The sequence below is a fragment of the Myotis myotis genome, unplaced genomic scaffold (assembly GCF_014108235.1).
Source record: "Myotis myotis isolate mMyoMyo1 unplaced genomic scaffold, mMyoMyo1.p scaffold_m19_p_7, whole genome shotgun sequence".
NCBI classification, from domain to species: domain Eukaryota; kingdom Metazoa; phylum Chordata; class Mammalia; order Chiroptera; family Vespertilionidae; genus Myotis; species Myotis myotis.
The window spans coordinates 77204037-77231682 of record NW_023416379.1 but is presented as its reverse complement, the minus strand read 5'-3'; the positions used below and the strand labels follow the sequence as shown (position 1 = coordinate 77231682).

At 41.9% G+C, this 27646-nt stretch overlaps 1 non-coding gene across 1 annotated transcript; it reads right to left on the bottom strand.

The window, feature by feature from the left end:
- Positions 1 to 4651: 4651 nt before the first annotated feature.
- LOC118660868 lies at positions 4652 to 4789 on the bottom strand. Its single transcript, XR_004969062.1, has one exon. It is a non-coding gene; the product is annotated as a small nucleolar RNA SNORA5 (small nucleolar RNA).
- Positions 4790 to 27646: the final 22857 nt, after the last annotated feature.

The window sequence follows — 27646 nt, the reverse complement described above, 5'->3', positions numbered from 1 at the left end:
ACCATTACGGGATGCTCCGTGACCCTCACCCCTCCGCTCTCACGCTCCTGTCTGTCATTCAGAAACATCCATGCACACCATTGGTTTCCATCCTCAACAAGACTATATTGGGCTGGATGGGATATTTGCTCTTTTCTAAACCATACAGGTTGTCCCTCAAAATGTACACACACTTTAACAGCTGATAGTTCAATTTTGAAAATGAAATGTATTTTAATAAACACTGCCTATATAATTATTCAAAGTGTGTGTATACATTTCTTGGGGACACCTTATATATACATATCCTCTCATTGCTTTCTCAAGATTTCTCCTTTCCAAAAAATGTTCTTGATCAAATTCTGTCATTACTACTAAATCTTTGACCTCCTTCTTTGTCAGTGCCCTGTAGTAGCTGTGCTTACGTTTACTGTAAGTGTGTCCTGTCTCTATAATTTGATCCTAAGCCCCTTGTAAGCTCTTCTCTGCTCAACCTCTTTTTTGGTGGCAAAACTAGTGTCAAAAGCAGACAAAACTGGACACTAGTTAAAGTGCAAAGGGCACATTTTAATCAGTACAGTACTATTGCAATAGAAGAAAGAGTACAGCGTGAACTGAGCTCAATATCGGTTTGTACAGAGGAGAAAGGGTGTTTTAAAGAGAGAATGAGGGACTGCAAAGCAGAGTGAGTGGGGGCCCCATAGAATCAGGGAAGTGAAAACTTACAAAAAGTGGTGCGAAAAGGGATTGGTCCATGTGAAACCCATCTGTGTTTGCTAACTGGCACTTAAAATTTTTTTTAAAAAGTTTTCAATTACAGTTGACATACAATATTATATTAGTTTTGGGTATACAACCCAGTGATTAGACATTATATAACTTATTAAATGATTATCCCAATAAATCTTGTACTCATGTGACTCATACATAGCTATTAGAATATTATTGCCTATATTCCAGAATGCTGTACTTTACATCCCATGACTATTTTGTAACTGCCAATCTGTACTTTTTTTTTTTTTTTTTAACCTATGCTGCCATCTTGGTTTCTCCAAAAGAAGGACTTCCCTTCTTATTTTATGCCTCTTTCTTTTTGAAATTGGTGATTCAGCTTATTTTATTTGATATTCTGGTCGACCATGGTGTATGACTAGTGACATAGTGACCCCTATTTTCTCACACAATGTTCATGATAACTCCTTCCAGCATGGTCCAAAAGGCTGAAAGATGAGGTGGGTATGTGTGGGAGTAGACTTTAAACTTAATGTACTCTTTATTGAAAGTGTAAGAATTAAAGGGCTAGAGAATGCACAATGTGGTTATTTGCAGAAAATGAGTTGTTTTTCAATTTAGATATAATTTACAGACAGTGAAACGCACAAATCTTAAGTATTCGGTTGAATTGGTTTTGAGAAATGCATGTATCCATATAAGATAATCAAGATAATGTATTCCCATTAACCAGAAAATTCCTTCACACGCTTTCCCAAACTGCACTACTTCTAGAAATAATTACTGCTGTGATTGCATCATAAAATGGTTTTCTGCTATAGAACTTCACATACCTGGAATTATATGATATGTACTCTTTTGTGTCCGGCTTCTCTCACTCGGTAGACAGTTTTTGAGAGTCATTCATATTGTTGCAGGTACCAGTAGCTCATCACTCTATTTGTAAATAATATGCCATTGTATGAATATGCCAGTTTGTTTATTCTACCGGTGGACAGCTGGGCTGTTTTCAGTTTTGGGTTATAAATCAAGCTGCTATGAACATTCTTGTACAAGGCTTTTTGTGGACATATATTTTCATTTCTTTTGGATAAACACTAGGATTGGCACTACTGGGTCATAAGATTAGATGTGTGTTTAATTCTTTAAGAAACTTCAAAGCAATTTCTCAAAGTGGTCATATGGTTATACCATTTTATATTTCCACCAGCAATGCCAAAAGTTCTGCTTGCACAACATGCTTGCTAACATTTGGTTTTCAATCTTTTAAATTTTAACCATCTAGTTAGTTTGCAATGACATCTCATGGTAGTTTTGATTTATATTTCTCTAACAACTTTATGAACTTGAGCACCTTCTTACATGTTTATTGGATACTCACCTGTGTTCTTTGGAAAATGTTTGTTCACATCTTTTGCCCATCTTAAAAAAAATTGGGTTGTTTGTTATTTTATTATTGTATAATAGGAGTTCTTTATTCTGACTAAAAGTCCTTTGCCAGATTTATATGTTATGAATACTTTCTCCCTGAGTTGTCTATTCATTTTTAAATGATATCTTTTGATGAGCAGATGCTTTTAATTTTGATAAAGTCCCAATTTTATCAGTTCTTTTTATGGTTAATGCTTTGTGTCCTCTCTGTAAAAAAAAAATATTGCCTATCAAAGATTGTGGAGATATTCTTCTATATTTTATTCTAGAAGCTTTATAGGTTTAGCTTCTTACATTTGTGGTTATAATATATCCTGAAATAACTTTTATATATCATGTGAGGCAGAGATTAAGGGTTTCCCCTCTACTTTGGATACCTATTTATTCCAGCACCACACATTGAAAACATTTTCCTTTCTCCATTGAATTGCTTTAGTGTCCTTAGTCAAAGCCATTTGACTATAGTATATGTGTAGCTCTATATCTGGATTTGATCCTGTTCTATTAAACTAATTACCATCCCTTTGGCTAATACGGCACTATCTTGATTACTGTATCCTTATTGCAAGTCTTAAAGTCAGGTGGTATGATTCCTTTAAATGTGTCTCTTCTTCCAAGGTTGTGTCAGCTATTCTAGGTCCTTTGCATTTCTGTATAACTTTTAGACTCAGAGTATCAATATCTAAAAAAAGCATGAGGTTTTGAGAGTTTTAAAAATTAAAATTCACCCTCCTTAGAGATATTTAAAGACTGCTATGTTAAGTTGTTCTTGATTTTAATTCCTAAGACTAAAGAACTGTGGCTATATGACTAAACTCTAGTTTTTGCTCAAATGTGAAATTTAATCCTGTCAGTGACTTCAGGGAAAAAGTAGAAGGAAGATAGTGGAGAGGTGGGGAAACATATGGGAAAAAGATGGTAGAAGTGCAGAATGAAGCAGCTGATGGGGGCTGAACTTTTGGGGGAAATGGGAATGTTTTGGGGGTTCTCCCTTCAAGTTCCTTGCTTTCTCAATGGAATATGTTAAATGGCCTGTTGGTAATTTTAATGAGTAGCCATTGGTCTCATTACATCAGCACATCAATATTACACAGAAAATATGAAGTTAATGAAGACATTTTAATGTTTCAACACCCCTCTCTGACCAGGTCCAAAATTTAGTATAGACAGAAGTTGACTTAAAAACCATGGAAAAGGGATCACTGTTGAGTAAAATACAGAAACACTTATTACCAGCCAATCACTTGCTCTCTCTTTAAACATGCAGTACCTCCAGAATGTTTATGTGTCACACCAGTACCAATATTGATTTTCAAAGGGAGACAAAAGTCTTGCAGACCAATTGGGATAAGTATTTCCCCAACCACAATCGTTCTCTTTAACAATGGTCTTTGATATTTGTAGATAATCACATTTTTATTTCCTAAAATTAAAGCACAGTTTAGACATTTATATCTTCTATTGTGTGAAACAATCACTTCACTTCCTCTTAGCATAGCAAAATATTTCATGCTAAGACAATTAACATCCAATCAAATAATTATCATTTGCCTTCTGTTGCCAACAGCATATCTTTGTTCTCATACTGTGCTGGCTTATCATTTCATATACCTGTGCGATTAAGAACGTGTCTTAATTTGATCAATCCTTGTATTTAAAAAATGGCTGAGAGACTAGATTCAAGTTGAGTGGTCCTGGCCAACATGGTGGCTCTGTTTCACATAGTCACTCAGGGATTCGGGTCTTTCTATCTTCTCCTGCCTTTCTGTAGGGCACTGTCCTCCTCATTTGCATGGTTGAAGTTGTGTCATGGACAGCTCCATGCTTCAGCTTAAGAAGAGGTCCGGGGGAGGGGGTCCTGATTATGCTGGGCCAGTTCCAGAAGTGGGACACATCACTTCTAGGCCATGTTAGTTGCAAGTGAGCCTGGGAAATGTAGTCTAGCTGGGGGCAGCTGTGTGCCCGATTACAACGTATTACGGTGGAAGAAGAGGAGAATGGAGGTGAACAAACTATTATTAGACTCTAAGCTCCTTGAAGGTTCAACAGAAATTTTAAAGAGCAATTTAGAATATGTTTAAGCTTTTAACTGGCAATAATCCTGATCATGTATAATGCATTGTGGTATGTAGTATGGATCTTTCTCATGTACTCATATGTAGCTCATATCAAATGCAGGCAGTTGTGTTCTGAGCAAGAATAGATTTAAAAAATGTAAACTATGAACTTCAGAACAAGAATGTCTTTGAAGCATAGATTAATAAAAAATAACAAAAGGAAGAAAAAAAAGAGGAAAAAAGATTTTTAGATAGTATATACATAATATTGTACCAGTCGTCAACAACACAGATATCCTATAAGATCACCATAGTGAACCTATCAGAGTCCAGAGGCCATGTTTGACACTTTAAACCTGTGCTTTGTGTTGTTAAATACAGCCATGCCTTTCTTGTTTCCATTCATATCTGAAAACGACTCATCATCCTCCTTCCTGACTTTTTTTTTTCCTTGATGTCTGTAGCCAAACTTATCCCTGAGGCCCAGCAGAGGGGATCAGGGCTCATGCACCACAGTGTTTCTGTGGCAGCCTTCTGGGAGAGTGCCTGACTTTTATTGTCATTGATATTGTTTTTTTCAACTATCCACTCTTTTTGCTTAGTACCCCATTTTTATCACCTAATTTTTATCCTACAAACAGTATTGATTTATTCCCCACTAGATTGCAAGCTCCGTGAGGGAAATGACCATGTGTGCTTTATTTATGACCATATTCCCAGGCTCTAGTGAGTGTCTGCCAAGTGACAGATTCTTAATAAATCTTTGCTGAATAAAGAAATGAGAGAAAAAAATGTAAAATATACAGTTGAACTTAAAATTTTAAATTACTCCCCCTAATTTTTTATTTTATATAGGTTAGATTGAGACCAGAAATTATTTTATTTGAACCTAGGCATATTCTAGTGTCTAGCATACCCCTATATAAAAGTGTGTGTGTGTGTGTGTGTGTGTGTGTGTGTATATATATATGTATGTATTTTCTTATAATACTGATTTAGGAATGATAAATAATTCAATTTTATGCATATAACTAGTTTGAGTAAATGCATTTAAAGGCAAGGCAAAGCAGAAAGATGTATGATTATTTCTTACATCCAGAATTATTTAATAATTGCTATCCAAGATAGTATATGCAAAGGCCCAGCTCCCTTTGCAAACATGTTTATTACATCTGATCTCATTCCTGAAGCATTTTGTCTCAGGAGATGTCCCTGTGTCAAACTATCCCTGGGGAATCTGAGCAGGTAGATCACACTGTGGACTCCTTCTCTCTAGGGCACATCAATTTTGGCACAAAGAAGTCAGGTTAAAACAAATGACAAGGAGAGCATTAAATGGAGGGGGAGAGAAGCTTTAAACTGAAGATCTAAGTTTTCTAGCCTCAGTCTTTATATTTTCCTGGGTGAACTAATTTATGCCATGGTTTCAGTACTTCTCAGTGTTTAATACCCCTCCCATCTTTAGACAAGTTCTCTTTCTGATGCATCAGATTCAGCATTGTCTAAAACAGAGCTCACTGTTTTGCCCCTTTACCTGCAAAAATATCTGTCCTGTGTTTTCATCTCCTTAGTCACCAAAAGAAGATACTGCTGAGCTCCCTTTAATCCCTTTTCCTGTTCTGCTACTAAAACTCTGAGTTCCTCCCTAAAATCTGTCTTTTCTCCTTTGTCCCCTTACCTGTTTATCTTACCTTAATTCAAGTTTTTATCATCTGGTTACAATACTTTCCTCATTGGCATGCCTGCTTTGCCATAATCCATCTTTATTCATTCATTTGAAACAAAAATATTTGGTCCTTATTGGGTGTCAAGAAGTGGGCCAGGCACTGGAGATATTAACAGCACTAAGACATAGCCCTGGGCCTCAAAGGGCTCACAGTTTACTGCACAGGTAGATATACAGACGAATGATTAGAGAATCATTTGGCAATTGTAGTGATAGAAATATATTCAGGGTATTATACCAGCATGGAGAAGGCACAGACCCAGTTTGTGTGTGTGTGTGTGTGTGTGTGTGTGTGTGTGTGCGTGCGCGTGTGCGCGCGCGTGCGCACACGCGCTGATTAGTGAAGGCTTCTTGTAAGGAGATGACTTGGCTGGGACTTAAAGAAGGAATGTAGATGAGGTTGTGATGATTGCTGAGAGGACAAGAGATTAGAGAAAAGAGACACTTCAGGCTGAGGAGTCTTCCTGGCAAAAGCACAGGAACAACAAACAACATTTTAATATTGCTAGTACATCACCTGAGAGATGAGACTGTGTAAGTAGACAAAGGCCAGATCATAGAGGGCCTTGTCTACCCAGTTATGGAGTTTGGACTTAATCTAGAAAATGAAGGAGATCCATTGATGATGGTTCCCATGCCAGGGAGTAACATGGACATATTATCTTTTTCATAGATTATTCTAGTAACAATGAACAGAAGGATTTGAGGAGATTTCTGCTATAGTAGAAAACCTGAACTAGGACAGAGAAGGGCATGGAGGTGGGAAATATACAGGCAATAAAATCATCAGGACCTGTCCAGTTGGAGGAAGAGGGAGAGCAGGGATAACATGATTCTAGGTTGCGTGTGTGGAGGTACTATCATTAGAGCTGGAGAATCTGTGAGGAGGGGCAGACTTGGTAGAAAAGAAATAATGAAGTTACTTTTGAATGAGTCGTAGGTGTTTGTGGGATGTTCAGTAGGCAGCTGGATATAAATATATGAACGGGAAAGGGCCTTCCTCCAGGTGTCCTGGGTAGTGGTCATCAATTGCCTACCTCTGGCTGTCCCTCCAAGGTGCCCACTGGCATGCAGGTATAGCCCTCAATGAATAGGTAAAAAGTGAAGGAGATAACAATTTGCTCCAAGACCTTCAATGAGATTTAACCTTGGCAGCAGCATCCTAGCTCTCCAGTCTACTCCTGCAAAACGGCAGATGTGTTGGCTAGTTAAGAGTGAATTTTCATGGATGATCCTGGTAACTTTGACCCTAGAAAAGGTGTGGATTAATAAATTTAAAACCTCTTTTCCCATAGCAAACTTTTTTTCTGATACTTTTTGTCCCTGGCAAACTTGTCTATTATATTTATCCAGCCTACATGGAGGATAAAGATAGTGGACCTAAAATGAAGACAATTTTCCCTTTGCTTGGAGGAGGAGGTTGGGTTGCCAGAGGGAGGGGGGAGTGAAGTTGGTGCAGAGGGCCATTAGGTAAGTTGTAGATCAAGCATGTCAAACTCAAACTCAAAGGTTAACACAGGCCAAATAAATGAGGCATGCGGCCCACAGGCCGCGAGTTTGACATGCTTGCTATAGATTATCAATTTGTCTTATCTGCTCTTCATTTGAGGTTTTGATGTTTCTTCAGTCTTTTCCTTACCCTCCCCAAGTCAGATAAAAATAAAGAGTGCTAGCCTTCTTTCAAGGGAGCCACCCCTTCCTGGGAAACTCTCTTTCCAGGTAATTAATAGCAACAAAGAAATTCTATTCAGGAGGTCTTACTCCATAGGTCTTCTATTGCTGAGACTTCATGGGATTCCCATGAGCAACTGGTAATTAACCATCTCAACAGTTGGCCATGCTACCCCAAGGGGATTTGTCCTACCCCCTGTGGTCCCTAATATGTTGATTGTCTTCCAGAAAGTTATGGTGATTGCCTGGCCAGATACTCTGCTCACTGCACAGTTGAATGTAAATATGGGCAATTGGAGGTAGTGTGGATAGCAGGTCTTTTAGCATAGGAAAAACTCACGAACACAGGATTGATCTCCCCTTGTCCATTCTAGGTGGAGCAGAATACCTGACTCTTTCCGTGATGAGGGGGCATTTAAGCTAAACTATGGAAGAACTACTGGCCCCTTTCCTGCCATCAGGACTGGGTGCCATAGCAGTTCAGTTTCCAGGTTGGGAGACTCAGGAGGCCTCTCATAATGTGGTCAGGTGGCTGGGGACCAAGCCTTGCTGTTACAACTCATTGAGGTGGCGTGCTGGTGGCAGCATTCCCCATGAGAGTGCTCAGCACTGAGGAAGTTACAGCCCAGCCCCAGCCCTGGCATCATCAGGATGAGAAGGATGCTGGGATCTAAGCTGACTACAATTGACTGCCTTCAATGCAAGGCCACAATGGTTTCCTAGGAGTTCCACAGGAGGCCCACTCCTTGTCTGGGAGACTAGCCTGCAGGGACCAGGCCTGGGCATGTTAATCCTTTCATCTCTCTCTGCACATATAGATTTTTGGCCTTTTACTCATGGAAATAGGGCAGCAATTATTAACTGTGTGCTCACCTTCTTTTGGCAATTTTTTCATCATATCTTTGAGATTGAATCCTGGAAGTGGGATTGCTGCATCAAAAGCCATATGCAATTTTTAAAGGTATTACTTAGTATCTTTTTAAGGGGTTGTGCTATTTATCAGAATTGTAAGGAGTTCTCTAAGCATTTCTCATATGCAGGCAGCATTGAGAAACGCTGGTCTAGAATAGATTTCCAAGAATTTCTTATATCACTTGAAAATTATTTAGGCTTTTCCATTTCTTGGCAAATCTCTGATTAGGTCTTCAGTTTAAAAAATCCCATCAAGAAACAGGTGAAACTGACTTTGATAATACATTTTATTTCATCCAAAACATCCAAAATATTTCAATATGTAATCAATATAAAAATTACAATCGTGATATTTTACATCTTTTTTGTATTAAGTCTTCAAAATTTAGTCTGTATTTTACACCTACAACTCATTGCAATGTGGACCAGCCATATCTCACTCAGTAGGCTCAGGGAAGCTAGTGGCTACCATATTGGACAGCCCCAGGCAAAGTGGCACCCTCCTCCTCACAAGGCCTGCATTATTACTTTCATAGCACTTCTCATCATCTAAAATTATCCTCTTTATTCACTTTATGTGCTTACTGTTTGTCTTCCCTTCTATGAGCTCCATGAGAGAAGGATTTGTATCTAGTTCACTGCTGTGTACTTGGTCATCAGTACTAAATAATAATGAATGAGTCAATGCTTACTTGTTAAATAGATGAATGAATGATAGAAAAAAAGGCTGAAGCTGCCTGGTTTCTAGAGGCATTTGAAGGTGTGATCCCTGCCTTAGCCAATTACTTTACTTTTCTGAGCCTTTATAAGATGGGAGTAAATTTATCAACTTCATGGGGTAATAAGAATTAAATAATGATGTGTGTGAAATCCTTTTATAAACTGTAAAGCCCTCTGACAGTGGTAGTTATTATTAACAAGTGACTTCCCCTGGTGTATACTGTTAGTAATTTGGGGCATAAAAGTATAGAAGAGTGGGATTTACAGTTCGGAGTCCTGGCTCTGCCATTTGCCAGTGCATGACCTGGGCATATTGCCTACCATTTCCAAGCTCCTAAAAAGTAGCTCCAGGCAAGGAGCCTGGCAAACTGGATTTTTACGAATGTTCCCAGTGATTCTTACTATGAAACAAGTTTGGGAAACACGGGATGAAGTACTGCTCTACCAGGGTTACCTGTGATACCAGTTAAGACCTGGTTACCCTGTTAAGTAAGCCCTTGCATCCATTTAGTGTCTCTGTGTGAGTGCACAGCTTTGGAAAGCTTAGGGAGCAGCTACGAGAAAGATGATAACCTCATCAGCTAGATCAGCAGTATCACCCTGGTGATCAATGGGATGACAGATGCTGCTGCCAACTCACCCTCCTTCTCTCACCTGAAGGCTGATGTCAGCTCTGGCTTCAATCACCTGGCTGTGGTGTGCTCTGCAGGCCAGAAGCTGAAGTCAAGACGGACGGCTTTGGGAAGGAGAGGCAGACTCTCTCTCCCTTTGGAAGGTCAGACCTCTGAAAGCGGGGTCCCTGGGGTGGCCATGGAGGAGGCACTTGCCACCCGTTTTCACGCCCCCAGATAGAAAGAAAGTCAGGGACCAAAGTGAAAACCTGTGAGTTGTATCGTCCTTTTGGAATGGACTATAGACATATCAGGGCAGCTTGCGGGTGAGTGCCGGGTGGCTACGGTACATGTAAGCTCTTCACTCTCTAAGGTTGATTAAAACATATTTATTCCCCTCTTCTCATTTCCTTTAAATATTCTTTAATATTTAGTTAATATTTAGTATTTGAAAGTCCCCGCCACTGCATACTTAAAACATATAACCCTTAACTTCACTCAAAATAAGGGACTTCTTTTAATTGTTTCTTTGCTTTTCTTGTCTTTTTTTTTTTTTTAATCTATCCAGTTGGCAAATATCCAAGTCAAAACATATTTGTTGGCACAGATATGGAAATTAGATACTCATGTATTGCTGATGGTAATGTAAATTGGTACAAACTCTTGAGTGGGTTATGTGGAGGGGAGTATAATTCAGTAATAGACATAAAAATTAGGACCTGGCCGGTTTTTCCCAGTGGTTAGAGTGTCGACCCATGGGCTGAAGGGTCCTGGATTTGATTCTGGTCAAGGGCACATACCTCAGCTGCAGGCTTGATCTCTGGCCCTCATAGGGGCACGTACAAAAGGCAATCAGTTGATGTGTCTCTTTCACATTGGTGTTTCTCTCTATCTCTGTCCCTCCCTTCTACTCTCTCTAAAAAATTCAATGGAAAAAATGTCCTCAGATGAGGATTAACAAAAAAAATCATAATTGTATGTATTCTAGAATCCAGTAATTCCATTTATCTCATGTGTCTATTAACATGTATGCACATGATATTTTGCATATATGCAATGGAATGTTGTTCGGCCTTAAAGAGGATTGAACTTTGGATATATGGATAGATTTGGGCGCAGTGAAATAAGCCACAGGTAACTTATAAATAAATGGTTAAGTGTAATAACCCAGACACAAATGGAAGAATATTACATGCTCCCACTTATGTGAGGTACCTGGAGTAGTCAAATACATAAAAAGCAGAATAGTGATTATAGGGCCTGGGGAATGGGGAGTTATTGTTTAATAGGTACAGAGGCTCAGTTTGAGATGATGAAATAGTATGTCAATGATGGGTGCACAGTAATGCCACCATATACAGTGCCACTGATTATCACAATAAATAATACATGTGCAAGGTTATTCATTACAATCCTATATAATAAAAGGATAATATGCAAATTGACCCTAATAGCAGAACGACTAGGAATGACTAGTCACTATGACACACACTGACCACCAGGGGGCAGATGCTCAATGCAGGAGCTGTCCCCTGGTGGTCAGTGCACTCCCACAGGGGGAGCTCTGCTCAGCCACAAGCCAGGCTGATGGCTGCCAGCACAGCGGTGGTGGCGGGAGCACGAAGGATGTCTGACTGCAGCTTAGGTCTGCTCCCTGCTGGCAAGTGGACATCCCCCGAGGGCTGCCAGGCTGCCAAAGGGATGTCTGACTGCCAGCTTGGGCCCAATCCCCCTGGGAGCAGGCCTAAGCCAGCAGGTGGTCATCCCCTGAGGGGTCCCAGACTGCAAGAGGGCATAGGCCGGGCTGGGGGACCCCCCCCCCCCGCCCCCGCGAGTGCACAAATTTTTGTGCACCGGGCCTCTAGTATTAATTATAGTACAGTATCCATAACAGTATTATTTATAACTGGAGGCCCGGTGCACAACATTTGTGCACTGGGGGAGGGTCCCTCAGCCTGGCCTGCACCCTCTTGCAGTCCAGAACCCCTTGGAGGATGTCCGCCTGTCGGTTAGGCCCGCTCCCTGCCGCTGCGCTTGCCAGCCGTGAACCCGGCTTCTGGCTGAGTGGTGCTCCCCCTGTGGGAGCGCACTGACCACCAGGGGGCAACTCCTGCATTGAGTGTCTGCCCCTGGTGGTCAGTGCACATCATAGCGACTTGTCGTTCCGCTGTTTGGTCAATTAGCATATTAGGGTTTTATTATATAGGATAACAAGATTGGAAATAACCTAAATATCCATCCACAGAGGACTGGTTACGTATAACTCAATGGTATAGTCCTACACTAGAAATACAATGTAGCTATTATGAAGTTCTTTTTAAAAAAAATATTTTTATTTATTTCAGGGAGGAAGGAAGAGGGAGAGAGAGATAGAAACATCAGTGATGAGAGAGAATCATTGATCGGCTGCCTCCTGCATGCCCCACACTGGGGATCGAGACCACAACCCAGGCATGTGCCCTGATTGGGAATCGAACTGTGACCTCCTGGTTCATAGGTCAATGCTCAATCACTGGGCCATGCCAGCGGGGCTACAAAGTTCTTTATACATTGACATGTGTACAGTATGTTGTCTATTTCCTCTCCAAATTCACTGTTAATCTCTCCGCCTTGTTTTGTTCCCTGGAAGACTTTCTTTTCTGGGATTAATCAACTGGGCTTCATTGCCCTCAGTTTCCGTTGGTCAGACTGAGGGGGGGCAGGGGGCGGGGGAGACAGGGGGAAGCACCTGCAGGAGCTCGTTCTGTGGCTCTCTCTTCCCCAGGCCTCATGTTGGCACTGCAGTGTTTTTCTCCCAAAGGCCTCTGCTCCTATTGGGCAGGGCTCTCACAGTCTTGCCCCCACCCAAGCCTAGCAGTGGAGGAAGCTTCCAACTGAGGCCAGCTCTGTGGTACTCACCCTCCCTCAGTGGTGTGGGGTGATGTTTTGTTAAAGTCTGGACTCAGTGGTGCCATGCAGTCTCTGAGAACATGTTGTAACCTTCCTGGAACATTGTACAGAGAGAATTCAAAGGCGTAGGGAGAGAGAAACCTTTTAATGGATTGTTTATGTGCAAATCGCTAAGCCACCTGCTAATTATACTCCCCAGGGGCTCAGGAGGACGCTCATTTCCTAAGACATTAGAAAGTGCATTAGAAGCCAAAGCAGCACCAGCATCTTTGACACGTTCCACGGAGGCTGTTCTCTCTGGGTGGAAAGTGAGGGTAGGAGATGCTGGAGTGGAGCTGCGATGGGAATAATGGAATCTGGGGTGGTGGAGGCCGAGCGGCAGCAAGATGAAGAGAGTGCACTGCTGCACCAAGCCCGGGCTCCGGAGTGAACCAGAGGTTTTGATCTATGGGGATCTGTGATGGTGGCTAATTGCTCACTGGGTCCTCAGGAATGAAATAGGTGGGCACACTTCCAGGGTACTGCTTGACCTGATAAGCAGAAAAATACTCCAGGAACAGTGGCTAGAAATCTGTCCTAGTCTCCTGTTCAGTTTCCACGTCTAAGACAGCACACAGGCTTGGAGCCCCTTGAGGAGGAGGAGGTAACATTGAGGAAGGACTCTGCAGTGTGTCCACAAACCTTCCTTGGAGGAACTTGCAGTCCTTGACCGAATGACTAGACCACAGAAAACGTTTCTACCCAGACCTTCCTTGAGTTACTAGATACTGGCTCTAACATGATACTCATTTTGGAGACTCAAACGCTATTGTGATCCTCCTGTCGAGAAGGGACTTACAGAGGTGAGGTCTTGTTTCAAGCCCATTGTAAAGTGGGACCGGTGGGATCCTGGACCCATCCTGTGCTCATTGCTTTTGTCCCAGATAGGAGAGTGGTAGCCAATAGACTCTGCAAATTGATGAACCCCCAGATTGGCTCCCTGACCCAGGAGTGAGGGCTATTAGGTAAGAAGGGGTCAAAAGAAAGTCTTTGGAGCTCTTTCCATCCTGACCAATAACCCAAGTAGTAAACTGAAAGCAACATCACATCCCTGGAGGAGCTACAAAGATGTATGACTCAATGAAAGACCGAAAAAACATGGAATAGATCATCCCCACCATATCTCCATTTAACCAACCTATTTATTTCATTTTATTTTATTTATTTTATTTTATTTTTTAAATCCTCACCCAAGGATATTTTTCCATTGTTTTTTAGAGTGGAAGAGAAGGGGAAAGACAGAAAGAAATATCGATGTGAGAGAAACACATTGATTGTTGCCTCCTGCACGAGCCACAGCCAGGGTCTGGGCCTGGCTTGGGAAGAGCCTGCAACCGAAGTATGTGCCCTTGACCAGAATCGAGCCCGGTGTCCTTTGGTCTGCAGGCTGATGCTCTATCCACTGAACCAAACCAGCTAGGGCTAATCAACCTATTTAGAAATGCACAAGCCAGGAGGTCTTGGAGAATGTAGATTCTTTACCATGTTTTCAGGAGTTGTTTCAATCTTAGTTGAGGTTCTGGATATATAGCATATTTATTGGCACTATTGGCACAGACCTTACCACCAGTATTCTACAATTGATTTAGCATAGACTTTGTGTTCATTGCTATCAGTAAAGATAGTCAAAAGCAGCTTGCCTTCATGAAGCAGGGAGATTACAGTTGACCCAGTGATTCCACTTCTAGGAATATATCCCAAGAAACTAGAAACACCAGTTAGAAAGGATATGATGCTCCTTATGTTCATAGCAGCACAATTCACCATAGCTAAGATTTGGAAACAGCCTAAGTGCCCATCAGTAGATGGATTGAAAACTGTGGTACATCTACACAATGGAATACTATGCTGCTATAAAAAAGGAGTTCTTACCATTTGCAACAGCATGAATGGAACTGGAGAGCATTGTGCTAAGTGAAATATGCCAGTCAGAGAAAGATAAATACCACATGATCTCACTCATTTATAGAATATAATGAACAACATAAACTAATGAACAAAAACAGATCCAGAGACAGAGAAGCATCGATCAGACCATCAAACCTCAGAGGGAAGGTAGGGGAGGGTTGGGGTAAGGGGGAGAGATCAACCAAAGGACTTATATGCAAGCATATAGGCCTAACCAATGGACACAGACAACAGGGGGTGAGGGCATGAGTGGGGTAGAATGTGGGGATAAGGACACATATGTAATGACTTAATAAAGAAATTTTAAAAAAAGAAAAAAATGAAGCAGGGAGATTAGTACCTTTCTAGTTTTACCTAAGGGCTATGTCAACTCTATTTCTGTCAGAATTTTTATCCTTTATCATGGTATCCCAGTCAGCATTGACCCCAACCAGGTCACATTTTCTGGCTCGTGTTCTCAGAATGTATGGTCCAGAGGGAACTTGATCATCTCAATATCTGACAGAGCGTTACTCTGGTCTGCTGTATTCATGAAGTTATATTAGTTGGGTCTAGTGAACTGAAAGGGCCCTGGATGCCACAGTAAAAAGACACATGCATGTCAGAGGATGGGAAATTAGCCCAGCAAGGGACTTAGTCATAATGGGGATGTGTTTATGGGCATTCAGAGACCTGGGCATGTTTTGATAGCTCCCCTAAAGTGAGAAATACGTGGCTTCGCTTTGTACCTTGCACCATGAAGAAAGAGGCACAGTGCTTGGTGGGCCGCTTTTGATTTTGGAGGCAATGTATACTATATTTGGGCATGATGCTCTGACCCACATACTGGGACAGTTTTGAGTGGTGCCCAATGAAAAGACTCTCTGGCAAGTCAAGGCTCTGGAACAAAATGCCCTGCCACTTGGGCCTTATAACTCAGCAGACTCTGCCGCCTTGGAAGGGTCTATGCCCGTGGTCGGCAAACTGTGGCTCGCGAGCCACATGCGGCTCTTTGGCCACGAAGTTTCAATCGCACTGTACGTGGGCGCCCACAAGTGGTATTCTGTGGAAGAGCCACACTCAAGGGGCCGCAGTTTGCGGACCACTGGTCTAGGCAGACGGAGATGCTGCCTGGGCCTTTGGTAAGAACAGACTGCTACCTGTTCTCTTCTCCTGCCTGTTCCCTCTTTGAAAAGCAGCTCCTGGCTTATTACTGGGTCCTGGTACAGACTGAATGACTGTCTGATTATGGCACACGAATCCACTCTGTGTCCCAAGTCACTCGTCATGGGCTGGGTGTTATCTGACCCACAACATTGGACCGGTGCAGCAGCATCCCAGTGTTCAGTGCGAATGGGATGTCCAAGACCAGCTGAGGAGTGCTGGAAGGCACAAGTAACTGCATGAGCCAGGCAGCTCAGACTCCCGTGGAGCCTGGGCTAATGCACTGCCGCCTCTCATTCAACTCACGCTCAGCCACAGTGAACAGCGGAGGAAAAGGCACGGGCGTGGTTCACGTAGGGGGTCTCTCTGGTGTGCTGGCACCAACAAGTGCAGATGGCCACTGCTTTTCAGCCTCACTTAGAGAAGGCCCAGAGAGTGGGGTGAAAGACAAGTTGCCTGGTGCACAGAACATCAGGGGGACATTGGTTATCCACTTTGCATGGAAGGAGACATGACCTGATATAGGGATGGATCCTAATTTACAGGCAGTTTCCAATGCACTGGTATGACTGTCAGGGAAAGAACAAGACTGGGAGATTGCGGGGGGGGGGGGGGGGAGGAAATCTGGGGGAGAGGTATGTGGATTCAATGGGAACGGAATGTGAAAATGTTTTTCACTCACGTGAATGCTCAGCAAAGGTCATGCCCTGCAGGGGAGTGTCCCAGTCACCAGGGGACAAGATGATCGTACTGTACCTGTCCGTCAGCCTTTCTCCTCAGCCACTCCTGTCTGCTTGTTGAGACAGAGTGTGGGGACTTGCCCTAGCCTGGGCTGTCTGGCTGGGTTGTCTGAATGCCCAACCTATCAACAGCGGAGACCAAGGGTGAGCTAATGTGGCACCATTCCTCAGAGGGATCAGCCCGGCACCTTGTGGAGGTTGATTACATGAGGCCTGTTTTGTCATGTTCAGCATTTTGTTCTTAACGGGTAAATATATATTCAAGTTATGGAGTTGCTTTCCCTTCTCACATTGCTTCTCACAATGCTTCTACCATTTAAAGAAAATGGTATCCTTTATCATGGTATCCCATTCAGCACTGGGACTCCAACCAGGTCACATTTTCTGGCAAAGATGTGCAACAGTGGGCTCATGTTTGGTGTTATCACATGCCCCATCCTCCAAAAGCAGCTAGCTTGCAGAACAGTGGAAACACGTGTTGTAGCTGAGGTCCTGTCCTGGAGAATGCATAGATGCCTTAACCCTGGGACCACTCTATGGTGGTATCTGTTTTACAGTGATGATCTGGGGTCCAAGAACCAAAGGGTAGAGTGGGAATGGCATCACTCATTATATCTAACAACTCACTTTCAGAATTTCCCTTTCTAGTCCCATAACCTTAGATTCAGTGTGTTTAGAGGCTCAGGTGCCCAAAGAAGAATGCTTTTCCAAGTAACAGAGTCAGGCAGTCTTGTGAAATTGGAAGACAAGACCCAAGACCTCCTCTCTGGCCATTTGTGGCTCTTCATCCCCCCCCCTTTTTTTTCTTTTTAGGTAGTTTACTGAGTGAACCAAAGACTTTATTTAAAAAAAACAACAACAAGCACACACACACACACACACACACACACACACACACACAGAGTTAACATCAAAGTACTATATAGTACCCATATTTGTTGCAGAAATAATTACTGAAATTTTAAAACATCAAATGAGTAAGCTGAACCAATGGGAACGGAATGTGAAAATCAAGTCCCTTGAATAAAAATCTGTATATTGTGACTATAATTTTTAACCAATATACAGATTTTTATTCAAGGGACTTGATTTCTAGATAGTTTTATTCACATGCATTCCCTGTGCCTATTTTTTAATCAAAATGGGGACTTTTAAGCACAGCTTTGTTTTGATCTTAGCTAGATAAAGAGGTGACTCTACTGGTTAAGGAGATAAATCTTAATTAACAATGAGGAGACACAAAGTTTTACATTTTGATGAAGTTTAATTTTTTTCCCTTTGGTTGCTTGTGCTTTTAGTGTCTTATCTAACAAAGTATTGCCTACTCAAAAGTCACAGAGATTTACACCAATGCTTCCTTCTAAGAGTTTTATAGTTTTAACTCTTACCTTTATGTCTTTGTCTCAATCATTTTGTATATGGTATGAGGAAGGAGTCCAAATTTATTCTTTTCGTGTGGATACCCAGTTGCCTCAGCATCATATGTTTAAAAGACGATTCTTTCCCTATGCAATAGTCTTGGCATCTTTTTTGAAAATCAGTTGAATGTAAATGTATGTTTCTTTTTGGACTCTCAATCTATTCCATTTATCTATATGTCTACCTTTATGCTAGTAGTCCAATGTCTTGATTACGACTGCTTTGTAGTAAGTTTTAAAATCAGGAAGTATGAGTCTTCTAATTTTGCTCTTCTTTTCTCAGCATTTTCTTTGCCTCTTTTGGGTCCTTTGCATTTTTATTTAAATTTTAAAATCAGCTTGTCTATTTCTGTAAAAAAAAGGGGGGGGGCAATTGTGTGTTCAATAAGGATTATATTGAATTTATAGATTCCCCGCTAATTTAAATGGGAAGCAATGTAGTGGTTGAAGTTTGAAGATTTTAGAATATGGCTAAATGACATTACCCTATGATGACATGGTAGCTGATGGGACTTTGCATGTTCCCTGCATTGGGGACACAAATTTCTCATCTAGACACCGGAGAAAGGAGATGCTGAGAAGTAACATAGGTGGAGAGCGGTGGGTATTTGTCCCTCTGGGTGCACTTTCCACCTTACCCATGCTGCTCTGGGCTCCAGGAGGCTGACCTTGTGGACAGCCTAAGCCAGTAGTTCTCAACATTCTGGCCCTTTAAATACAGTTCCTCATGTTGTGACCCAACCATAAAATTATTTTCGTTGCTACTTCATAACTGTAATGTTGCTACTGTTATGAATCGTAATGTAAATATCTGATATGCAGGATGGTCTTAGGCGACCCCTGAGAAAGGGTTGTTCGACCGCCAAAGGGGTCGCGATCCACAGGTTGAGAACCGCTGGCCCAAGCCAAACTCCCTTGCTCTCTGGCTTTTGGTTAGATTCAGCCAATAGGAGGCCCCAGCAGGAGACTGTAGAATGCAAAGAAAGAGGGCTATTCCTTAGCTCCCTCCCTGAGGTGAGGGTTGTCAGTGGCTGTTTTTCTATCAAAAGCCACATTTCTGTTGGGTCACCCTGTCCTGAAATGACACTTCTCTCTGGGTTCTGATAACCAGCCCATCCGTTTATCTTTTCAGGCCTAAGAACTAGTGGCTTCCCACTATGGCTTGCTCCTCCCTTATTGGTTTCTTCTAACCCTGCCCAAATCTTTGTAAAAGTCCTTTTGTTTTTCCCTCTATCACCTGTTTGTAGTGTGCCATCTGTTTCCTGTCCTCCCTGACAGCACAAAATGGAAAGATCTACAACAAGCATGTCAAACTCAAAGGCGAACACGGGCCAAATAAACAAGGGTTAAGTTTATGGGGGGCCACAAAAAAAACCCCAAAGCTTCAATTTCCATAGAAATGTAGCTTAATTTTGATAGAGACATGCTGAATACAAAGGGCTGAAATAAATGAGTAATGTTAACATACAATAATAGAACATTTTAATAAAATTAGTATTTTTTCTTGAACATTAACTTACCAGACACTAAATAACTGCACAAATTAATAAGCGTAATGTAAATAAAACTATTTTTCTTGTTCTCCGAAAGCAAAATATTTCCTATTACGCACACCAAACAAGTCAGTACAAAGCTAATGATGTGGCAGTTGGCTGCTAAAATATTCGCTGCTAGTATTAGTGGAGAGAAATTGTGTGCCTGCGCGTAGGGCGTGTCAGGGAAATGAATGCAACACAATTATAGTAATCAGTCATTAGTGAACGTTGTAGTTTGTTATTAATAATTATGTAAAACAGGATATTGTAAAAATTAATTTATGAAATTTTTATTAAAACATTTCTTACATACCATTATATTGGCTGGGCCACAAAAATATTCATTGTGGGCCGCATGTGGCCTGCGGGCCGCGAGTTTGACATGCTTGCTCTACAAGCTATATTGTTAAGTTGAAGCAAAATACAGAACAATGTAATACTGAATTATGTAATAGTCTATTTTTGTAAAAGAAGGGGTAGAGAGAATATATCTTCAGATATTCTTAACTACTATACCAGTTAGGAATTAGGGTTAGCTTCAAGTGATAATATCTTCCCCCCAAAAGCAGTGGTTTAAAAATATAAGAGCTTATTCTTCTCTGAAAATATCTAAGGAAAGGCAGCCCCGAACTGCAACAGGAGCTCTGCAGTATGACACACTCAGGGAGCTAATTCCCTTCTAGCTCACTGACTCTCCATCCTGAGGGCAGGGCCTTGTCCTTGGTCCAAAGAAGCATCTACTTTCTAGGCAAAGGACACGCATTAAGGAAGATTCTTGGGAGCTGGGACATAGCCCTCTCTTTGTATCCCACCTGGTAATGTCACGGACAGGGGCAGGCCTGGAGCGGGTCTGCCTTAGGCGGCCTGTAGTCTGTGGGTTCTTGACTTCATCTAAGGACAGATTCCACAACACAAGCCCAGATGGGTTTGAGAGTGTGTTTATTAATGCTGGGGGCAGTGAAACAAAGGAAGGATTTAGGGTAGAAGAAACAATAGGCGAGAGCCTCAGCGGTGCTCTGCTTGGCTCCCTAGAAACGTTATAGGAAAAAAGTGAGCCAGGGCGGGGCTGCTTTAGCTCACTGGGAAGTCAGAGAAAAAGGGTCCTTGGAGACAGGATCAGGGGGTGAGCCCAGGTCAAGCTGCCACTGCCCACTGCTCCCCTGGCTACAAGTCTCATGGGGACCCTTAGAAATTGGAAGTTCATGCCCGGGAAGGGGCATGAGCATGCTCTAGAGCAGGGGTGGGGAACATCCGGCCCGCGGGCCCGATAAGGTTTGAGAAGTCCTTTGGTCTGGCCCTGCTAAGGCATTAAGGGTGAGTTAATTAAATATCTGACCAAATAGAGCAGGCTAATTTTTAAGTTAATTTTGTATGGCCCTCACATGATGCTATAAATTACCAATTGGCCCTTGGCAGAAAAAGGTTCCCCACCCCTGCTCTAGAGCGAGCCAGCACTGCATTTTTGTCCTGAGGGCTTTTTATCCTTTTTCCCCCCGCCCCCTGCAAGCAAGAATCTTAGGGGAGAGTTTCAGTAGAATATTCATCAGCTTTTCAGTTGCATTTTTAATATGGTGATGAATCAAAATGAGTGTTTAGGGGACTTTGGGATTCTCTTTTGGTCTGTTTTACTTTTATCTTAGGTCTGCTGGCTCTAATGGGGTTTTGTTATTTGTTCCCCTGACTTCATCTGTCCTTGGTTTGGCTGGCACAAATGGCATTAATTGGGTCTCTGTCCTCTATCTCCCTGACCAGGGTGATTAAGCCATGCATTCTCTGGTTAGGGAGGATGATATAAACCATTTGCTTTCCAGTGTCCTTGGTTAGGGAAGATAAGGTCTTGCAATTCACAAGGTAGCTGCAAGCTGCCCAAACTGTTTGGCCTTGTTTAATTGTCTTGTCTCAGTTTCTCCATTCCACTTGCCCAGGAATTTTCCTAGTTTCTTACCATCTTGCCACAGTAATACTTAGCGATAAGCAAGTGTGGGGAATGTAGTTTTTGTCCCTGGCAGCCATTTGCCCAAATAAAAATTATAATACTCTTTAAGAAGAGGAGGGTTGATAAGTAATGAACAGTCTTTGTCACATATATGCATCTATAATAACTCAAGAAGAATATCAAGAAACTAATAGGAGTGGTTATCTGGGGTTGGCAGGTGAGAATGGAGAAGATGAGGGATGACAGTGGCAGGGAGTTTTTATCATGTTTACATATTTTAATTTGTGAATCATGTATACAAATCACCTATTTATAAACTTAAATAGATTAATTTAAAATTTCTCCCCGTCCTAGCTGGTTTGGCTCAGTGGCTAGAGCAGCCATGGGCAAACTACGGCCCGCAGGCTGGATCCGACCTGTTTGAAATGAATAAAACTAAAAAAAAAAAGACCGTACCCTTTTATGTAATGATGTTTACTTTGAATTTATATTAGTTCACACAAACACTCCACCCATGCTTTTGTTCCAGCCCTCCGGTCCAGTTTAAGAACCCACTGTGGCCCTCGAGTCAAAAAGTTTGCCCACCCCTGGGCTAGAGCGTCAGCCTGGGGACTGAAGGGTCCCAGATTTGATTCCAGTCAAGGGCACATGCCTGGGTTGTGGGCTTGATCCCCAGTAGGGGGCATGCCGGAGGCAGCCAATCAATGATTCTCTCTCATCATTGATGTTTCTATCTCTCTCCCTCTCCCTTCCTCTCTGAAATCAATAAAAATATTTTTAAAAATTTTCTCCCTAAGGATAAATAAATAAAAGAAGAACAAACAAAAAAGAAAGAAATGTTTTAGCCAATCTCAACTCTGGTAAAAATGAAGGAACCATAGAGTTCAGTGACCAATAGCCCCAGCAATTAGAACCAAAAGAAGAAGTTATAACCAGGTTGTGTTAGTTTTCTATGGCTGTGTAACAAATACCCCATATTTAGCAGCTCAAAAGAACAGAAATGTACTGTCTCACAGTTTCTGTATGACAGAAACCTAGCATGTTTTAACTGGGTCCTTTCTGTTCAGAGTCTCATAAGGCTGATACCAAGATGCTGGGTGGCAGTGTCATCATTAGGAGGCTTGACTAGGGAAAGACCCACTTTCAAGCTCATTTTGACAGAATTCATTTCCTTGCAGTCATTGGCTGTCAACTGGGGGAACTCTCAACTCCTAGAGTTGCACTCAGGTCCTAGCCACATGTCCCCCGCCATCTCAGCAGCATGTCTTTGTCAAATCTTGCTTGTGCTGGTTTCTCATGTGACCAGCCACCGAACACTCTCTGCTCTTAAATGACTCATGTGATTAGGTTAGGCACACCCATATAATCTTCCTTTCTTAAAGTCAACTATGCCCGTATAGACCAATGAATAGAATAGAGAGCTCAAAAATAAATCCTTATATATATGTGTGTGAACAAATTCTTTTTTATAAGAGTGCCAAGACCACTCAATGGGGAAAGGAACTTCAACAAACAGTGCTGGGAAAAGTGGATAGCCATATGCAAAATAATAAAACTGAACCCTTGTCTTACATCATATATAAAAATTAACTCAAAATAGGTTAAACATCTAAATGTAAGATCCAAAATTATAGAACCCCTGGTGGGGGGGGGGCATGGAAAATGTAAGACATTGGATTTGGCAACGATTTCTTAGATATGATACCAAAAGCACAGGCAACAAAAGCAAAATACACATATTGAACTATACTAAGCTTAAAAATACTCTGTCCATCAAAGGACACAATCAGTAATGAAAGATAGGCTATGGAATGGGAGAAAATATTTGCAAATCATATAAATGATAAGAAGTTAATATCCAGATTACTTAAAGAGCTCCTATAACTAAACAACGAATAACCTAAGTAAACAAGTAAAGGACTTGAATAGACACTTTTCCAAAGATTAGATATGGTCAGAAAGTATATGAAAAGATGCTTAACATCACTAATCATTAGAGAAATGCAAATCAAAACCACAATGAAATATCATCTAATACCCACTTGAATGGCTACTGTCAAACAGAAAATAATGTGTTGACAAGGATGTGGAGAAATTGTCTACTGTTGGTAGGATTGGCACAACTGCTATGTAAAACATTATGAAATTACCTCAAACTTTTAAAAATATAACTACCACATGATCCACTAGTCCCACTTCTGCATATATAGAGGAAAGAGTCAAAAGCAGAGTCTCAAAGATATTTACACACCCATGTTCACTGTAACGTTATTCACTATTGCCAAAAGGTGGGAACAACCAAATGTGTGTAGATGGATGAATGGACAAACAAAATGTGCTATATTCATGCATTTGAATATTATTTCAGCCTTAAAAAGGAAAGAAATCCTTCACATGTTACAACATGCATTAACCTTGAGGACATTATGTTAAGTGAAATAAGCCAAGTTACAAAAAAGACAAATGCTATATGAGATTCTACTTACATGAGGTATCTACAGTAGGATGGAGGTTGTCAGGGGCTGGGGCAGAGGGAAATGCGGAGTTGCTTTGCAGTGGGTACAGTTTCAATTTTGTAAGATGAAAAAGTTCTGGAGATCAATTGTACAACAATGTGAATACACTTAGCTCTACTATACTGTCTATAATAATAAAAGCATAATATGCTAATTAGACCGGATGTCCTTCCTGACAAAGCTGGGGTTGTGAGGGAAGCCCAGGTCCCGGGTGCCTGCTGGCCGCTGGAGGAAAGTCCGGGTCCCAGGTCCCAGAGGGAAGCCGGTGCCAGCAGCCGGGGGAAGGAAGGCCTACTCTTACACGAATTTCATGCATCGGGCCTCTAGTATACTTATAATTGGTTAAGATGGTAAATTTTATGTTATGTTTTTACTACCATTTTTAAAAAGTAAACCATGCCATATAATGTGGCCTAATCACAGGAGTCATTTCTCATCATATTCACGGATTGTACCCATATTCTAAGGGAAGGTTATTGCATAAGGGTGGACGTGATTTGTGGGTCATCTTAGAATTCTGCCTGCCACACAGAAGGACTAAATAAGCCTTTTTTTTTTTTTCCAGAGATCTTATCTGTATTTTCATTCTCCAGCTATTGCTTTGGTTGGTTCTGAATTCTATTTTATTTAAGAGAGAGAATATTTCATTCTTTTATAGTATTCAGGGATGCCTGTCTGAGCAGCTCTCCTGTTGGTGACAATTTCTTTTCCAGAGTGGAATGGCCGCTCATTCATGGTGTGTCCTGCATGTTAGATTGAACCACATGTAGCAACTCTGGGGTTGTCTGCCTGAGATGATCATCAAAGCTTGTCTGGGAGAACCTTTCTGGTAGTGAAGAACCATCTTCAGAGTTAATGGTTTGAATACATGTAGGAGTTAGGGAGAGGTAAGGACCTGAAAGCATTGTTTCTAGTACTTTTAACTTTGTCCCCGGTTTCAAAGATTAAACAATACCCTTGGACAACCTGAGCTTGAATAATGTAACGCCTAAGTAAATACTCCTAAAGGTTAGAAGCTTGAGAGGATTGTGAATGCAGTATTTTAAGCAAAAATATACAAATGAAGGCATAATGGCTGGTTTGCAAAGAGAACTTAATTTAATCATGGTATATAAGCCATAATTTAGCTACAAGAGAGGCAGGTAACAAACCAAGCAGGTAAAACTTAATTTATAGCATCTGGTATTCAACAAGCAAAGGAGCTCTGGGCGGGTAGATCAGTTGATTGGAGTGTCATCCCATACACCATACACTGGGTTCGATTCCCAGTCGGGATGCATATGGGAGGCAACCCATTGTTTCTCTCTCTCTCTCTCTATATATATCTCTTCCTCTTTCTATAAAAATCAATAAAAAAACATATATCCAGGTGAGGTTTAGAAAAAATAAGCCCGATGGGTGTTGCTCAGTGGTTAAGCATCAACCCATGAACCAGGAGCTCAGGGTTTGATTCCTGGTCAGGGCACATGTCTGGGTTGCAGGCTCAATCGCCAGTTGGGGGTGTGCAGGAGGCAGCCGATCAATGATTCTCGTCATTGTCGTTTCTATCTCTTTCTTCCTCTCCCTTCTCTGAAATCAATAAAAATATATTTAAAATAAAAGCAAAGGGAAAACCAATCTTGTAGATATATTTCTGTATATATAAATTGTAAGCAGAGAGAGAGACAACCCTTATACACATTCCTCCTCTGAAATTAATCAGGACATGAGTTTTAGTTTATGAAGCACACAAGCTGCTCACACTTTTTGCCATCTCAACTGCTCTTTCCTGGTGTCCTCATTTTTAAAAGTCAGATGACTGACATTATTCTTGTGGGGAGGAAGATTAGTGTAGCCCGTGAAATGATTTTGATCATTAACCTGTTAGATAACCCCGACTTTCAGTCAGCTTAATGTTCCCAAAATATCACCAAGAGTCTGAAGGGCCATTTTTCTCAGCAAATGAAAGTCCAAAGAGACTGTATGTTGGCTGTTTGCCTGCCCAGCTAATGAACGCCAGACACTACCTGAGCTTGAAAATAGAGGCAACTCTATGCCTCTTTCCCAGTCAGATGCTTTCAATTTTTCAGGAACACTCGGTGATGTGTTGCCGAGAGCATAACCCAGTTTCAAAGCTATTCTTGCTGAAGAACCACGTCAGTATTTTCAAGCAGCCCATTGATTGGTTCCTTGGGCTGTCAACAATAGCCTGTCCCATTTCAGACAATGGGAGCTGCTGACGTGAGAAGGGTCCGTAGGAGGGAGACAGGCCGTATGGTCTGTGGACATGGACATTACAGATAAATGCTCTTCCACTCTGAATCCATCTTGGATATCATTTCTCCTTCGGGTTAACGCAAAGGCCCTTTGAGTGATCTCCAGACCCTAGGGCCACTGTCTAAATGGATAAGCCCCTTAAATGTCCCCCCCCCCCCCCCCCGGCCTTGTCCAAGGTTATGTATATCCTGTAAGAAACCAGTGAGTCATTCAGAGCAGCCTCGATTAATAACTGTTCTCTCCTAAGCACCACTTGACCCTGTTATCTGATTTTCCTGATTTCTGTCCTCTTGATTTTGTATTTGAAAAGTTTTCCTTTCTGCTGGGCCTGTTTGGCTTTCAGTTGATAGTTCCCTGGGGTTTGAGATTCAGTTTCTCCCCGAGGGAGGCCTGGAATCCAGAGCACCCAGATGTGGGCTGGTCTGGGAGGCAGGCCGGAGACTTGCACATTTTGTTTCTGGTGAATGGCTTTCTGGGGGCCGCACTTACTTTCTGTCCCAGGCCTATCTGTGTTGGGAGGGAGTTCGCGAGGGCGTTCCCACACTTTTTGGACTGTCTGTACAAAGATGTTTGAAGAGCAAATGACCTTGGAAACTGTCCTTTCTGCAGACACAATCCAGGACAGTAAAATCCTCCTTCTCTCCCTGGAGAGATTTGCTTGCACTCCAGAGGAAAGATAAGTCCTCTGGAGAGGAGCATGGCCAGGTCACCAGCAGCTCTAATAAATCGGTTTTTCCAAATTGGAAGGTTTGTCTGCAGTGATACACCCCAGTGTCTGCCCAGGTAACATCTGGTCCTCACTGTATCACCTTGTGGGTTGGGACTTTGGGAACTAGTGCAAAATATTGCTTTGGCTGCCAATTATGTTGTGATTGATAAACAGTCTTTGGCCCTAGCCAGTTTGGCTCTGTGGATAGACAGAGCATCGGCCTGTGGACTGAAGTGTCCAGGGTTCGATTCTGGTCAAGGGCACATGCCTGGGTTGCGGGCTCGATCCCCAGTGTGGGGCATGCAGGAGGTGGCCAATCAATGATTCTGTCTCATCATTGATGTTTCTATCTCTCTCTCCCTCTCCCTTTCTCTCTGAAGTCAGTCTCTCTCTCTCTCTCTCTCTCTCTCTCTCTCTCTCTCTCTCTCTCTCTATGTGTATATATATATATATATATATATATATATATATATATATACACACACACAAACAGTATTTGCTTCTGATCCTAAGGGTGGGTGTTCTGTCAGCATATGCATATATACCTGTAGCAAGCTCATTTATTAGCTTGCAAGTAGGGTAAAACCTCCAACCCTACAGTTGCTGATTTAAGAGTCTCCCTCAGTAGTCCAATGAGATTCCAAATTCTGGAATTGAGTGGAATTCAGTGAATGAGATTCCAAATTATGGAATAGAAGAATACAGTGAATGAGAGTCC